Source organism: Photinus pyralis, unplaced genomic scaffold, assembly GCF_008802855.1.
Source record: "Photinus pyralis isolate 1611_PpyrPB1 unplaced genomic scaffold, Ppyr1.3 Ppyr1.4_LG5, whole genome shotgun sequence".
NCBI classification, from domain to species: Eukaryota; Metazoa; Arthropoda; class Insecta; order Coleoptera; family Lampyridae; genus Photinus; species Photinus pyralis.
In genome coordinates, this window is record NW_022170596.1 from 21,572,943 (window position 1) to 21,580,463 (window position 7,521).

At 35.2% G+C, this 7,521-nt stretch overlaps 1 protein-coding gene and 1 long non-coding RNA gene across 2 annotated transcripts in view; one reads left to right on the forward strand and one right to left on the reverse strand.

Moving 5' to 3' along the window:
* Nucleotides 1-7,521, forward strand: part of LOC116170900 (elongation factor Ts, mitochondrial) — a 33,500-nt gene that overhangs the window by 382 nt on the left and 25,597 nt on the right. The window lies entirely within an intron of this gene.
* On the reverse strand, nucleotides 4,419-5,634 carry LOC116170901. Its single transcript, XR_004145338.1, has 2 exons — nucleotides 5,260-5,634; nucleotides 4,419-5,209 (listed from the first exon to the last, which is right to left on the reverse strand). It is a non-coding gene; the product is annotated as an uncharacterized LOC116170901 (long non-coding RNA).

The following is a 7,521-nucleotide window of genomic DNA, read 5'->3' on the forward strand; positions in this document are numbered from 1 at the left end:
TAGGTACCTATGTATGGCGAGGTTTACTTACAGAGAGAAACTCTTTCTCAGAAAATTCGTAGTCTTTCCTTATTGATTCAATTTCTTTTTTATAATTAGTCTAATCCTACGAGTAAATCTCACTCCTCTACCTAATTGGCTAGTGTTTTATTCATAATTCCATTTAACATGTAAGGAAAAACTCAAAAATTATCTCAAAATAAAATTCAAGATGGCGTTTATTGACGTATTTGAAAGTCTTTTGTTAAGTGCTATATGGGATTTTTCACTGAACTATAGGTACTTATATTATGGCCCGTATTCATATAGCGCACGAATTCTCCCAAATTCGCCTTTTTAGTTCAGTGGGATTTGGCGATTGTTTCAACTTCTGACCAGATGATTTTTTAAGTGATTAATACACTCCATTAATATTCGACCAATCAGCTTGGTGGTTGTTTCAAATTCTAACCAATCAGACGATTTTTTAAGTAATTAAAAGCTAGGTAGGTAGCTTTTTATCAGCGATTAAACGCTAGGAGCTCGAATTTTGTAGTTATAGTTTTATAAACAGAATTTTATACAGTACATAGTTTTTTTACTGCTGAGCACGGGTTGCAACCCATATGAAATATAGGTTCCGGTTCCGTTTCTGTGGGTTCAGTAAATAAATAAAATTATTATTAAAAAAAACAAATTATTAATTACTTTTTTAGGTTTAATTGAAGCTTATTCGTTCGTTCCGCCTCTGTAAACTGCCTGTCTTTTTCTACTTTTCTTTTCTGCTATTGCTTTCCTCCTACGCTCTTCAACCCTCTTACTGTTTTTGATTCATTTTCGGTATTAGTCATTGTAAAATATTGAAGGGTGAGTTGCTAGAAATTAGTAGTAGGCAACTCTTAATAAAAGCGATTTTGGGCTTTTGAAATTTCTTGCAAATTCTGAATAACGCAACTCAGAAAGCGAGATTTTATTCTTGGCCATCAAGAATGACAGCGGATATGACGTACTTTCCAGAAAGTATGATAATATAATTAGAAGACTAGAACGAGGGCGAGGGGGGTTCCCGTTATCATAACTTCTTAAATAACGGTTCTGGTTCTAAGTGAGAGGCTTATAAGTGAAGTACAATCGGTTCCGATGCCGGTTCTAACTCCTGCTTTTGAGTAATTGGTTGTAGTCTTTAAATTCTTCTTGCCACATAACTTCTCGAGCTCCCGGCTACAATCGAGTTTATTAAACACTTGCAACGGGAGCTAACGGATTTTATTTGATTCGAACTTTACTTAAATTTTACATGGCGTGTGGAAGCTTTGGCTCCAGTGGGTTGTGAGATATTGCTTGGTTGATTCGGATTGTAGGGTGATTTTGCGGTTGTTGTTATCGAGGCTGCTATGTAGCGTGGGTTTTGCTAACTCATCAGGAAATTACTCCACGTTGGGTCAATTTATGGCTGTCAAGCAATCTGATTGGACGAAAAAATTACTTTTATTAGCTCAAACGCTTTGCACCTCGGAATGAGTGTCACTCAAAACAGAAAAATAGTAGGGCGAGTTAATTATTCGAAGATAGTCGTCAAAGAATGCGCGTTGAATCGTGAGCAAATTAAAGTCCACCACCTGTAATTTACTGCAGCGTGGATTTTATATTGCGTTATTCCAATTATAGTCCAGGAAATAGAGACTGAAAATGGACCATTTCCTGCAAAACGAGAAGTAGTTCCAATTTTTTTTGCATGTCATGAAAGAATATCTGGTGGTTAAGAATCCAAGTTTTCGACCTCCCACCCCCTGTGCTTCCCCCGTACCACCCTTAAAACCAAAGAAATTTGGTTGGTTTTTTAGTTTTTCAATCATATCTTTTTATAGGTTCATTTTACAAAAAAATATTGTTATCAGAAATTGTAGACTATAAAATTCTACACAACTTTGATATACACTACTTTTTTGTGAAATGTTTATTAAAAACGATATAGAGCTTCAGAGTTGCTTATATTTATAAGAATTCTAAAATTTGTATGTAGGTGTTTTAACCAAATTTTATACTTTATCTCTATAATTAAGAGTTTTATGAGAAAATATCTTGAACTTATCGTGGAATAAAGCCCCTACGCTGCACCCTTAGTGTGGTGTCACACTATGCGTTTTTACCGTTCCCGCTAAAACGGATGCGGTTTGACAGGATGAGATCTACTTGTCACACTATTCCGGTCTAACGGGATGCGTTTTTGCTATATTTTGGCAGTCTAAGTAGTGTCATGCCTCAATTATTGTTAAAGATGGTTTGTGCGTTTGAAGCGGAGGGGTTATTGCGAAAGCAGAATATCCTCAATATTGGATTGATTCAGGACGAGAATCTAATAATAAAAAATTCGAATGAACAAGAAAATCTTTTTTTTGTATATTACCGTCCAAAAATTCAATTTCTACCCATGATTTCTCCCTACAGTTTTTATCTACATACTCTTTAGATTGTTTTTCCCACAGTGCAGTTTTTGCATGCACGCACTCGATGAATACACCGACATCAAACATTGTAAACCTAACAAAACACCCGGTTGCAACGCTCAGTGTGACAACTGATGACAACCAACGTGCAACAACACGTGGTTTCATGTCATTGTGGTTGTCATGTCATCCTGCGCAGCGGCAGCAGGATGCGGTTGCATCCGGTTGGTGCGGCGAAAACGCATATATGTGACTGGTACCATTTAATAACGTGTGATATTATCATCCCGTCAAACAGGAGCGTTTTAGCGGGAGCGGTAAAAACGCATAGTGTGACACCACACTTACCGAAGGGGATGCATAATAATTCAACTTTCAACCCTTGCTGGTGGGGATATTTGAATCACTATGAGATTGTAGGGCTTTGTAATATACGTTTGAAACAAAAAAATTATCTCACTTTAGTTCAGCTTCATCCTTAAAAACCTTCATCCCTCTTCCCCCGCCCCCCCAACCGCGGTAGGAATAGATATTTAAAGAGGAATAGAACACATATGTAATAAGCGTTGTACTCTCTGACTAACTTCACAAGAGCGTTTAAACATCTATTTCTACGGGGGGGGGGGGGGGAAGTGAGACAATTTTTTAATTTCAAAAGTATATTAGAAAGCGCTACAATCTCACAGTGATTCAAATATCCCCAGTAGGGGTTGAAAGTTGAACTATATATTATGCATCCCCTTTGGTAAGGGTGCAGGGTAGGGGGTTTATACCACGATAAGTTCAAGATATTTTCTCATAAAACTCTGAATTATAGAGATAAAGTATAAAATGTGGTTAAAACATCCACATAGAAATTTCAGAATTTTTCAAAATATAACCAACTCTCAAGCTCTATATCTTTTTTAATAAACATTTCACAAAAAAGTAGTGTATATCAAAGTTCTGTAGAATTTTATGGTCTACAATTTCTAATAACAATATTTTTTTCTAAAGTGAACCATTAAAAAGACGTGATTGAAAAACTAAGAAACCAATCAAATTTCAGTGGTTTTGGGGGTGGTACGGGGGAAGCACAAGGGGTGGGAGGTCGAAAACTTAGATTCTTAACCACCAGATGACTGTCTATGACATGCAAAAGAAATTGGAACTACTTCTCATTTTGCAAGTTAAAACCCTCTATTCCCTGGACTATTAGCATGAAACGTTCAGCGCAGTTAAGTCGGTATAATTAAGCGCAGGCCGTGTTTGATTTGTGTTAGATGCATTCTCGTTGATAAAAGATTTTCATAGGGTGGAAAGGCAAAAGCTTAAAATTGCGAATCTAAGTTTTTTATGTTTCTCATTCCCAAAGGATAATTTACGGTTTGGAAAATATTACGTTAAATACGAACAATAGTGGAAATTGTAATGCACAATTATTAAAACTAAATAAAATTTATTTACGAGACGGAATATTGTTGCGCATATGCACAACGGCGTAATACTATCATTCAAGGTGAATGGACTTTGTAATGTTCTAATTCTTCACACATCTGAAGCAGTCGATTGGACAATAATATTTTTTTATGACATTGACATTTACCGTCGTCGGATCAAATAATTTTTAGTAATCATATTTGAACTTCAAATTCAAAGGAGCCATTCATTAGACGAGACCTAGGAGGCCAAATGTTCTTGCTTAGAAGATGTGTCTATATAAAATATATTTCTGTAGACCTCACTCCCCGATTTTCTCAACCCCAACTTACAAAAGTGGCGACTTTTATCTCCTCGTTAATTTGGGCCCATCGGTCATTGCGCACTAGTGTTGCTGTGGTTTTAATTTTTTTAAGTTCATTTTAAGTTGCTAGAATTAAGGAACCAAAAAATAACAATATTCAAATTTAAAATATATTTATACGAGAATATAATTACATAACTTTATTAATATGTAAATACTTTGCATATAGCATAGATTAGTAGTTAAACTTGTATATAAAAAGTAAAAACAAGGCACATTTATTTATTTGTAAAGTAACATACAAAAATAGTAAAACTGCATTAGGTATATTTTCAATGTCTCTTTTACTACTGACACATTTAGGCCTCGGTGTTAGAAATAACTCAAGGCCACGGTTGTTTTATATAGAAGATGGTACTTTTTGAATAATCTAAATATTTTGATAATGACATATAGGTACATACAATCATTGTGTCAACCATCAACCAAAATTTGATGTAGGCAAATACAACCAATACCAGTATCACATTCAAAATTAAAATGTTATATGTGCAAGTTTGGAAAAGCGCAGTTTTCACACAGGTATGATGGTTTAGTGGTACAAATTATATGAATATGAAGGCTATTGATACATGTGTGTAAAGTGCAACCTTCAAAGCCATTTCACGTTTCTTTTTGTGCATTTTCAAAGCAGTTGTGGAAAAAAGAAGTTTGTCCACCATAGAAAAGAAGCACACATAGAACACAATCGTTATTAACACTTAGCATACAATAGCCGATATTAATTTCTAGCAGCAGATCATAATTAAGGTAATCATCAAATTGAAATGCAACATTGAGTACCTATATAAATATCATTGAGGTAAAATGTAAGTAACCGGAAACAGGTGTTTTAGCTTAGGGAAAGTTTTTTTCTAAATTCTTCATGTCTCCTATTAGATTCGCTAATATCTCGTGATACAACGACACCTATTACTATTCCAATAATCACCATAACCAGAAATATTCCTCCGAATATACCCAGGGCGATGTACTGGTGCTTACGATTTGTAATTCCAAACTGTAAAGAACGATTTAATGATTTAATCAGATATTGATAGCAACAGTTACTCTTGGTATCGGTTGGTAGGCTCGTGGAGTAGAATTTAATGCTACAATTGTCTGTTGGGGTTGTGCAAAGTAGGTAACTGGCACAGTAGGTACAGCGTTATATGCATTTAAAGGTGGTGGCTGCCCGCGGTTGTCGTACTGTTGGAAAGGTGGTTGTTGTAACCCTTGATTCATGGGGTATAGGGGAATTTGTTGATGTTGTGAATCAAAACCCAATGGTGCTGTTGGTGCCGTCGTTGAATAAGGGGGGTGGATAAATTTTCTCATCCATGGTGTACTTTGATTTTTTTTAGGTTAAAATTGTTAAATAATAGCGTTTTCGATTGGCAAAACTCGTGCTGCACGAGTGCAATTTTTACGTTCTATTGGTAATTTTAGGGCAATTTTCTGTGTTCCATTGGCAAATGTGATGCAACAATTACGCACTAAATGCAAATTTTGACGCACGAGGTCGGAGAGCTCGTGGAGCAAATTTTCAAAATAAAAGTGCGCCAATTTGAATTTGTTTCTTGCGTTGGAGAGTTTTTTGTTGTCATCTAGCGATAGCGAAGATGATGAACTAGCCATATAACTTCTACTTTACAAAAAGTTGCATTTACTCTTTAAAGTGAACGCCAAAAATTGGTTCTTTACAGGCATTTCAAATTTATATTCCTCATTGTTTATCATAAATAATAGTGAAATCGTTTCAGTCATTTTTTAGAATACAGATTTGTCGATTACCTAAATCATTGTATAAATACAAATCTAAAATGAGGTTATGGACAAATGACAGCAAATATTTACGAATATTTATGTTCCATTGAGAGCAATTTTTGCATGGATTTCTTTAGTTTCTCGTGCAACACTCGTGCAGTACGAGTTTTGCCAATCGAAAACACTATAAGTATCGTCCGTCTCCGTTTATCTATTGCAGTAGTCCTAAACAAGTGGTTTTTCATAATCCAGTATACCGGGTGGTGCCTAGCGCGACGCAGCATAGGGATTTCCATGGTAATTTCTTTAGTCAATTACTAGCCCCCTAATTATTTTAGAGCAAAAGTCTAAATAGGTTTTTTTTTAGAGAAAAAAATACTGCATTTGTTCATACTATTACTCATAATTTTCCGTGTTTCAAAACCGTAGAGATCCACAAAATAAAAAATTACATTTTTATAAATCAGTGATGCTTTGGAATCTTTTAACAAACTACAAGCGCATCGCATCTAAGTTAACGTTGTTTGACGTCGAACGATTTTCATATTTAATTCTGTTTCAACTATCCAACGCAAGAAAAAGCGTCTATGGAGTAGGTTTTTTAGAGAATGTAATGCTGCATCTATGCACCAGATACTATCATCTTCGGAACCAGAGTACATAATCGAAGAAAAAGAAATTGATTTGAGGAAGAATTGTTCTTAAACTTCGGATTTTCCGCTACTGCAGCCAAAACGATGAATGTATTGTCGTTTCCCTTTTCCTGATGATTTTGATAAACATTTTGAACGTTATTGCAGTGATTTAACACTGTGTCTGTTTTTGAAACTTGCCCACAATTCTGTCTACTGTGGTACTGCTTGGAATCCGTCGATTTGGGTACTGCACAGTAAATACAGACGTTATTACTTGGCGGGCATAAAACAACTTTAACATTTCCTCTTCCTGTTCAGTTAAATATACATGACAAACAATTTTTTTTCACTACTAGCGTCTGATGACATGATTATTAACCTTTTTTCCACTTGTAAAGTAGGCTTTCTCGGCATTTGTTCAAAGTGGTTAATAATTTTTTATTATTAACTAGTAGTCAATAATGAGAACTGTCACGCTGTCACTTTTAGAAAACATAACCCGAAATTTCGCTCAATAAACGTTTAGACAAGTTCTCTAAAATGAATAATTGCCACCATCCGCCATTTCCAGAGAAATTACATACCTAAAATTATCATATTTTGAAAAAATTCGAACGAAATTACTCTTTGAAAAATCTCAATGACAGAACAAAATACGGCCTGTTTGACTTGTGCTTCCACGTACTTGATTGACATGTTAAATTAAGAAACAAAAAATTCTGTCCAACCGTTCACTTTCTTATCAATAAAATATGTTAATTTAGAGGATTTCAAGTGCTAGTAGTGAAAAAAATAGTATATATACCACGGTAGAGAAGTCTATTATTGCCTTCGCACCTTACACCCCTCGGCGCAAGCGCCTCGAGATGTAATCTTGGTGCTCAGGCCATAATAGTGGACTTCTCTACCTTGATATATAATGTACTATTAT